This window comes from Spinacia oleracea, chromosome 6 (assembly GCF_020520425.1).
Source record: "Spinacia oleracea cultivar Varoflay chromosome 6, BTI_SOV_V1, whole genome shotgun sequence".
NCBI classification, from domain to species: Eukaryota; Viridiplantae; Streptophyta; class Magnoliopsida; order Caryophyllales; family Amaranthaceae; genus Spinacia; species Spinacia oleracea.
Genome location: NC_079492.1, coordinates 48,771,491 through 48,781,819, shown reverse-complemented (window position 1 = coordinate 48,781,819; position 10,329 = coordinate 48,771,491). Strand labels below are relative to the sequence as shown.

At 35.5% G+C, this 10,329-nt stretch overlaps 1 long non-coding RNA gene across 1 annotated transcript; it reads left to right on the top strand.

Moving 5' to 3' along the window:
* Positions 1–360: 360 nt before the first annotated feature.
* On the top strand, positions 361–3,687 carry LOC130463939 (uncharacterized). The gene is made up of 2 exons (XR_008924170.1): positions 361–1,052; positions 3,147–3,687. It is a non-coding gene; the product is annotated as an uncharacterized lncRNA (long non-coding RNA).
* The last annotated feature ends 6,642 nt before the right edge of the window (positions 3,688–10,329 follow it).

Below are 10,329 nucleotides of genomic sequence, written 5' to 3'. Positions count from 1 at the left end.
ATTTATTGTTATTCACATAATAACCCGGGGAATCGTCCAAACCGAAATGCTAATTCATCTCTATTCTATAAGCCAAGAGCTGAGGGCTTTTTCGTAACATAACTTTTCGTGTCCCCAATCAAAATGTCTAATATACCCTTCACACTTCACTGCAACAAAAACCCTTCAGCCTTCACTCTCCCCTCCCGTAATTATAGCAGGATCGAATTCATATTTCATATTAATGCAAGAAATCCATATTTCAATAACGCATACCATAATGATGGATGGTGGTAAATTTTTTTTTTTTTTTGATTCTAATGAGGCCAAGCCAATAAATTTCAGGTAATTTTTTTTTTTTGATTCTAATGGATGGTGGTAATTAAAGCAGGTAATGTTTATTTCAATAACGCATATTTGCGTGTATAATTATGCAGATATTAGAAAAAGCACCTTTTAATTTCACTTTTGGTGTGCATAACTATAGCAGGTAATGTTTATTTATATCAATAACGCAAATTATGGATTTTGCAATTGAAAAACGGATCACTCATCGTTAATGACAAGTCTGAAAGAGTTGGAATTTGAAAATCATTCTCCTTAATTAATGTGATTGACCTATGTTAATTAGATACACACTAAATTACATAAACTATGCGTGATTTCAGCCAACGGCTCATCTACAGCCTAATTCTAAGCTATAGTCAAATATTACAAATTTTTGATTGATTTACATCATAATATTATATGTTTGACTTTTTTACAGAATCATATAATATAAATGTCACACATTCTATCCTAATACTCAAAGGGTTTTTCTACCACGATACAGAAAATACAAAGATCTAATTTTTTTGATAAATCATTTCCAGATTTGGTAATTTGAACCTACCATACATGAACCTGGAAGAGTTGAGTCTCTTGAGAAGAAAACACGGGAGGAGAGAGATCGAGGTTGGATTACTTTCGCCATTTTTGCTCAGATTTCTTCGTTGGTGTTTGTGTGATGGTGTCGGTGGTGGGGGTGGTGTTGTTGTTGTAATCATCGACAAGAGGAGAGAGACTCAAAATAGGTGAGTTAGATTTAAGAGCCTATTAGTCTGCTCTCTGAATTAAACGAGGCCTACCCATTAGATAATTATCAAATCAGATTTTTTGGATTTTATTTATTTTTTATTTTATAAAAATGTTTTTTTAATAATAAATCAGATTTTTGGGATTTTATTTATTATTTATTTTTTTAAATGTTTTTTAATAATAAATCAGATTTTTGGGTGACATTATGATTTATGGATATTGTATTTCACAAAATAATTGAGTACTCCGTATTATATTTCTCATATTAACTACACGCCTCTTACAAGAGTCCTACTTCTATTAGAGTACTAGCTTGATCATGCTTCTAGAATGGCTTCTCCCTAAACTAAACAATCATTTATTCATCTTAAGAGAATATGTTCTTTGTCCTTCTCTTATGACAATTTCGAATGTGGGTATGGTTAATATAGTAGCCTTTTAAATTAGATATTTGTATTATGGAAATTTTGATTTGAATAATTTGGTGAAACAATATCAATAAGATTATAATATTATTTAACTAAAAATATTAAATAATGTTGATAAAAAAATAATTTTGTGCACGTTCTTGGTGATGACAGTCTTAATCAAATTGACATTTTTCCAATCAATGTTTTGTTTTTGCTAAGGAAAGAAGAATAATATTAAGTTCAAAAGATTTTTCAATCAATGTTGCATGTGGTTTGCATGTCAAGGGTTTTTATTGTACATCATCCAAGTTTATGTATTACATTGTTTGCCCATGTAATCGTTTAATATATATTTCAGAGTATAATATTAATGTGATAAGATTTCTAATTAATCCCTACAAACATGTACATTTTTTACCACATGATATCACACCAGAGTTTATGTTAACCCGTTAATAAACTTACTACATCTTTATGTACATGGTATGCACAAACTCGCTAAATTCATATATTGTATAACCATAAGTATTATATTTAACGGTTATTATCAATTGTAGGTATGACTCGAAAAATTTGGCAAAGATAATTAAAGAGGGCATGGTTTCCTTTGTCGACGTTTACATTAAAGTTGTCTATTGATAGTTGCAAACATTTTTGTTGCTTAATATTTGTTGTGATTAGTTAAAAAAACACAATTTTAAATTTTTATATAATCTCTATAAGATTGTTTGCAACTGCCTCATACCCGCTTCTTATCGTGATCTCTTGCCACGACATAGCTTTTTTACCCGTTTTAAAAATTAAGCAGAGCGCTGAGCAGGAGAATGACCATGAAAATATTCTATAAAGACGCATGCTATTTTAGGTTAAAATATACTAACGTAATTTTGTTTCTTCTTATATCCGCACGCATCGCGTGCATATAAGACTAGTTGTTAAATATCGTAACGATTAAAGTGAAAATATCCTCTTGTATTTCACCAAACTAATGAAATATTTCACTACTCCCTCGGTTTTCCTAAATTATACGAGTTAATTACAAGATTGGAACCTAAATTTTCACATAAATCACCGATCGGGAACTCACTCTTATTTACTCACCAATTGAGACCTAAAGTTAACAATTCGGCAAATTAACCCAAGTTTAACTCACCATAGCAAAAACGTAAACTTAAGTCCTTTACTCAATAACATAGGTACTTATTGCTTATTTATGAGTTTAAAACTTAAATCTCTTGTTGGTATTGACTAACAATTAACTACCCTTTCTCTTTTTTTTAGCAAATTACTAACTACTACGTACAATTTCAAAATTGCTAAACGTCTAGTGAATCCTAGAGGCTAAAGTCATCCCTAATCTTCTTGGAAATATAAGTTTTAAACTTGCTTCTTTGATCTTTTATCACGTGTTCACAGCTACTAGTTGAATTATTTGAGAATTTCCTTACATTTGTTAACTAATTTCAACAAATTTGCATCATAAGCTATAAGATCAATTGTATTAGACATTTACGTATACGCTTTGAATATTGATTTACGTTAATTATAATGGTGCGTTTTTATATATAATCGGTTGTTTCGGTTGTTTCTTTAATACGTAGTATTTATTTATATTCTTTAAATATCAATGACGATTAATTATAACAGTGCTTGATATATGATCGTTTTTCTTTGATGTAGATATGGATATGCCACCTTGTATTGTATAAGTTGTATCATGGCGGAAAGTGGATGTTATCCTAATTTTCTTACTCCCTTTGTCCCTAAAAGATTTCCCGATTGTAACTTTTTGGGTCAAACTTTAAAAACTTTGACCATTAATTCTCATTAGGCTATAAGAAATAATTAGTCACGTGGGGTCTTGTTAGATTCGTTCTAATGTATAATTTTGGAATATCAACTTTTTATGATTTTTATGCGGGTATAATTAGAAATATTTATGTTCTAAGTCGTGTTTTGGAGACCGTAAAAAGTCAAATGGGGCAATCTTTTAGAGACGAAGGGAGTATCTTGCCGGGTCAAGTTAAGATTGTCAATGACGTGCCTAATAATACAGAGCATTGCAATAGGACATTAATAACAGGGGATGCATTGTTTTGAATATCTCCAACGGATATATTTTGTAGAAAGCAAGAACATATTGTTGTAATTTTAATTTTGGAGTTGAAATGTTAGAAAACTTATAAGTAAAGGACATGTGTTATTGAAGTTATTGAGTAAATGACCTAAGTTTTTGTATTTTATTTTTGCTTCGGTGAGTGATGAGTGACATTTATGTCGCTCATAGGGTAGTGATTAGGCAATTATTTGAGTCGTTTTATCCTATTTTTTGTATTTTTAATCTTTATTTTTCTTAATTTCTCGTTTTAATTATTAAGAGCTTAGTATAGTGTAATTAGCAACTTTTATTAGTTTTTAGATCTTATTCTCTTAATTTATTTGTTTTTCGTTTTTAATTATGTAGGTTTTCATTATTATTTTTATATTTCTATTAATTTTCTATTTAGTTATTATTATTATTGTTATTTCTATTTATTATTAATATTATCTATTTTTTTTATATTTTTTTATATTTTTTTATCTTTATCTTATTTTTGATATATATTCCGTTTCTCCCCTCGTTTTATTTTGCAATTGTGTAGGCGTGCTTGCTCGATGTTTCGTGATGTGAGTCAAAGGACGAGTCAAGAAAGTCAAAGTTTCTCGAATTAGCAAGCAACTAGTGGTCAAGCTTACCCTACACTCCACACCTCTTATTGTACACCACACCAACACCAGCAAATCACCTAGCAGCTACGATCGCAGGAAATGAATACAGTCACTGTGTGCACCACGACAACAACGAGTAACACATCACCATAGCATCCCACCAACAACAATCCTATCCTTCACCATCAGCAACCCCACAGCCACTCCATCGTACCTCGCCAACGTGCAGCCACGCAAGGCCGACCCCACCTCACCACCTACGCACAACTAGCAATAACAACACAACACCAACAACAACATCATCTTCCAACATCTCAAATTCACCGCAAACAAAATCACCCAAAAAGCAGCAAGAAACAGAGCAAAAAGCAGAGTATTTATGTTTGAGCGAACCTAAATTGAGTTCGACCGAACCCGAAATTTAGAAAAGTTCCTACAAGTATGAGGTTCGGTCGAACCTCAATGGAGTTCGCCCACACCGACAAAAGTTCGCCCGAACATCACAAGTGTTCGTCCGAACCTATTTAGCGCTCAATTTAGTACGGAATTAATGAAGTTCAACAGCTACGATTAATTGAAAATTGAGCAGCGAATTTGGTCCTTCGGATTGAACTCGACGGTGATGGATGATGCGATTTTGATGATTGGCGGTGGAGCAGCGAAGGTGGTTGTTGATCGACGAAGATGGAGATGATGATGGACGATGATGATGATGATTGTTGAGGAGAGAGCAGCGAAGCAGGGGATTAAATACCGTGGGAATTGACAGCGCAGAAAAACGAAAGGAGAGCAGGTGGGCTGGGTAGCAGCGTCTGGAAATGAAGGAAAGGGGGGTTTGATTGAGTGCGTCGAGGCGGATATCGGGCATGCAACAACAAACACATATCAACTAAAAGACAAATAGCTAAAAGACAAAAAAGGAAGTACCATTCATGTAAAAAAAGTACCATTCTGTAAAAAAAAGTACCATTTGTGTTTAGAAAAGTACCATTTAATTTTTTTTTTGTCCTTTTTCCTATTTTGTCTTATGTTCTGATATGTATTTGGACACACATATCAGATATGTGTTTTTACTTCCTCGGTTTGATTTGTTTTGATCCAAAAAAAAGCTACGGGGGTCTGGGAGTTTTGAGGGGGTTTTCCTCTTTTTCTTTTTCATTTTCATTTTCCTTTTCTTTTTCATTTTCCTTTTCTTCTTTAAATTTTATTATTTATTTTAATTAATTTGAGATTTAATTTTTCCATTTTAACTTCTTCACCTTATTTTCTTTATTAGCTTGGTGTAGACACCTACTTTTGTCCCCATTCCCGCAAGGGAAAGGTTCGATGATGAAAGCATAAAAACTCCACTTGACAACGCATCTCCTATAAAATAAAGTATGCATTCAATGTTAAGTCTAATAAATGCGGTTCAGTATTAATTAACAAGTTAATAATTCAGTGAGATCAAGTGAGCTGAATGCCTAGCTAGAGGCCGCTTCAGTTCAAGTGGAATTAATGATATTAATCCACAGCTTACTCTTGACTGAACCCGTAGGGTCACACAAATAGTACGTAAACGGATCAAGTATTTAATGACATTAAATACTCCATCTATGGATATTCGGAATCGACGGATCTTGGTTTCAGTGGGAGCTGAGATCGTCACTGGCAAGAAATGAATACTCCGGAAACGATGATATTGCCGGAAACGGAAATATGGATCGTATCGGAAATATAAATATTATCCAAGTCGTAGATGTTGCCGGAAACGGAAACATGGTACGTATCGGAAAATATTATCGGAAATGGAAATATTGCCGGAATCGGAAATATTGCCGGAAACGGAAATATTGTCAGAATCGGAAATATTATCGGAATCGGAAAATAATTCCGGAAACGGAAATATTAAATATTTGTTCGAAACGGAAATTGATTCCGGAATCGGAAATGTTGAATATTGTTCGTATCGGAAATGAATTCCGGAATCGGGAAATTAATCGGAAGCGTATCGTACGAATTAGCATCGGACGAGGCCTGCCAGACGAAGGCCCAGCACGAAGCCGGGCCATCGCCCAGCAAGCCAGCGCGCCACAAACGCACCAGCAGAGGCTGCGCCAGGCCCACCGCAAGGCAGGCCCAGCGCGCGCCAAGGCTACGGCAGCGTGTGGGCTTGCGGCAGTGGGCTGCGAGCTCGCGGGCTGCGCTCGCGCGCATGGCGCCCCTCGTGGGCTGCTATGCGTGCGTGTGTGTTTGTGTGCTACTCGAATCCTAAAGCTACCGGGATTTGTCATATGATTAAATCTAATCCTAAAAGATTTAGTTTATTTAATTAGAGTCCTAGTAGGATTATAATTAAATAAATTAGTATCCTAATAGGATTCCAAATCCTTTTCCATAACTCTATAAATAGGTGCCTAGGGTCACATATTTACATAGAGCATTCAAGTATTCAAAGTGAGTTTTTGAGAGCAAAATTCAGTCATACAATTGTCTATAAAGTGCCGAAAATTCAGAGTACCTTAAGGGCGATTCTAGTTGGTCAATCTTAAGGCGGATCCGGACGTGCTGTGGACTATCTACGGAGGAACGACACTTGGAGTCCTAAAGACTTGTTCTTGTTCGGTTCGGGCGCAGCTAGGGAAGACACGCAACAAAGAGTATGCATCTAAACTATGCTAAATGATTATGTGTAAATAATATGTATTCCTGGCTTAATGGTTTTTTTCGCATGATTTATGAATTGTCATATGTATCATAACCTATCAGTGGTATCACGAGCCTCTTATTATTTTCATAATCTAAATTGCATGAACATGGTTAAATATTACAAATTTGCAAGAATTAAAAGGGGTGATTAATTTTCGTAATTGTTAATTAATTGCAAATTGCGTTTATTTAATTATACGTACGCAGTTTTTCGGCAGTTTCTTCGTTACTCATCCAAATCGAGTGATTTTTGTGTCAATTCCGCATGTAAAAGGCATTCTAAAATTTTGACAAATTCGAAGCCTAACTATGACTTTTCGGAGGTTTTAGTTTTTCGAATGCAAAATTTCGTAAATTTAAGATGTTAAATTAAATATTTGCGATTCTTGTTGATAAATCTTGAATTTTTGATTGACCTACTGTATATGTTTAACAAGTTTGAATGCCTAGCCTTGTTAATTATGCAATCTAATTTGTAATTATGATTAATTTGTTGAAAATTAGAATAATTTAGAATTAATTTGATTTTCATAATTAATTATAATTTAATTAGATACCTATGATTAAAAACCACCATAAAAATTGTAAATTTATGTTAAATTTTAAATTTTTATGACCTAGACTTGAATCCATGTTAATCGGAAATCAATTGAATAATAAATTTTCGATTTTTCGCCCTAAAATTATGAAATTAATATTATTTATTAATTTGTCAATAATTTTAAATATAAATTTTTTAAATTTTATGCGATTCGCTCATATAACTTGCACGCACAAAGCAATGGACGCTACGTGTTACCCTTAAGGGGTGTTGTATAGTGCGGGCATGTGACGACAAGCAAGGGAGCTCGTCGCCCATGCGGCACGAATGCAATGAGCAAGGCCATGGTGCACGAGCACAAGGAAGCAGCCCTGCCTTGTGTCGTGGGCTGTGACCAATGAACGAATGGGCGAGGGCGAAAGCAAGGCACAGCAGTCGCGTGTGGGCAGCAAGCGAGCTGCGCCACAGCGCGCACTGCCTCGCGCAAGCGTGCGGAGGCTCGCGCGCAGCGAGCGCAAGCTCGCGTGCCACGAGTGCTACGCCCAGCGTCGATGCCTCGCGCAGCGAGCCATGGCTCGCAGGATCGAGCGCTGGCAAGCGCGCGCGCAGCGAGCAATGGCCCGCATAAAGCGAGCGCTGGCAAGCGCGCGCAGCGAGCGCTGGCAAGCGCGCGCAGCGAGCGCTGGCTCGCATGGAGCGAGCGATGGCTCGCGTGCATCGAATGCTGGCGCGCGCAGCGAGCACCAGCTCGCGTGATGCCTTGCGAAGGAAAGCAGCAGCAGCGATGCGACGCAGCGCATGGGCTGCGCGCACATGGCCAGCGATGGCTGTGTGCGTGTGGCCCATGGGCGTACGTTGCGTGGGGTTGTTGCGTTGCGATTAGATCGTTTTGAAATTTTAATTTGAAATTTTCAGTTTACGTAATTTTAATTAATATTAAAATTAATAATTTAAATTATTTTCTTGGATTTTAATTTTGAATATTGTAATTATAATAAATTTTATTTATTCTAATTATTTTACTAAAATTAAAATCATGAATTAATTTAAATACGACTGAAATTAAATTAAACTTTTTGGATTCAATTTTAAATTTATATGAGCTTTAAATTTTAATTAAATTTGTATGTTTCCGGTTAGACTAGAAATACATTTTTATGTTTAAAATTAGTAAAGCATATGAATTTATTGGTTTAAGTGGGAGCCCTTTTAGTCATAAACTCTTGATTAGGTCTACAAATCCTTAAGGTTAAAACAACTTGATTAGAATTAATAAGGACTGAATAATTGGTAGATTATTGGTGCCCTTGATTAATTGCTGCAAATGTTTACGTGATGCATAATGTGTTTTACTAACCGGCTATGTGGGCCATTCATGATAATGAATGGGTGAATGGTATATATTGTATATGTACTGTTTTGCAGGTTATGAAGTGACTAGTATGGCCCAAATAGGATAGAAAATATGGTCTGCGTACCATTAATTTGAATGTAATTGGTCTAAAGTACCAAAGTTGTTTTTCAATTCAAATATGGTCTGCGTACCATCAAATAGTTGTAATTAGTTTTAATTATAGCTTATCCTATTTGAAGAAAATGGTGCCTCCCACGGAGATTTTCAAGACGGACTTTGAAGTTAAAGCTTCAAGATGAAGTCGGGCCATACTAGATCACATTTATCTTATGCATGTTTTAAGTTATTTATTGCTTTTAAATATGTCTTAAAATGCATGAGATCAAAAGCTTGATTATGTTGCATGATTAAGGATTTTAGTTCACTTAAAATCTAACCAACATAGTAAGAGCCTTAAGTTCCAAACTTAAAAATTGAGTTAAAAGGTGCCATGCCAAAATATACACTTGCTTGGATATCCTTTACATCAATCTAGTAATAGTTTTCGCTCAGCGAGGTGTTACTTATTGGTCCTAAAGGGGCAAGGTACACAAATAATTGTGAGTACATGTTAGTTTTGGTGAAACTCAACGATATAAGTAAGGAGTCCTTTTATGTCGTGGCAAAATCGATAGGTTTACCTAATAAGTTCTTAGACGTACCTATCAACCAAGAATAGTTTCTAGACTATTAGCAAAAGGCTTTTGCTTACCTAAGATGTTTTAGGATTAAGTCGACAAACTGTGCTTAGTTCTTCAATGATTTTAGGATCTTGGAATCATTTTATTCACACCTGCCGGAACACATAACTTGAATAAAATGCTTAATAAACATAGAATTATGCATGTATGCTAGAATTTAAGTTTATTAAGAGAAACTGTGAATGGTTATTTATTTGTTTATTCTTTTCGATTGTAGTTTTTAAATATGGCAAACAACAATTCATTCAACATTCGATCAATTCTCGAAAAGGAGAAATTGAACGGGAAGAACTTCCTTGGCTGGAAAAGGAACTTGCAAATAGTTCTTATGCAGGAAGAAAAGGAGTATGTCCTAGAAGAGGCGATGCCCGAAGCCGCAGGCGACGGGGTCACTCAGGCAGCCCTCAATCGTTGGATTGATGCCAACAAGGATGTGAAATGTCTAATGCTCGCCACCATGAGTGCGGATCTGCAGAAAACGTTCACCAACTCAGATGCTTTCACAATCATCAGTGAGTTGAAGAACATGTTCCAAGATCTGGCTCGAGTCGAAAGATTCGAGACTCATAGGCAAATTCTTGAGACCAAGCTTAAGAAAGGCGAGCCCGTAAGTCCACATGTTCTCAAAATGATTGGACTCATTGAGAATATGAGTCGGCTGGATCAGCAATTTTCTCAGGAAATGGCTATAGATACCATCCTCCATTCTCTTCATAGCGGGTATGATCAGTTCAAACTGAACTACAGTATGAATAGTCTGGACAAAACGCTCACTGAGCTTCACGGTATGCTGAAGACCGCTGAAAAGACGCTCAAAAGTGATAAGCAGGA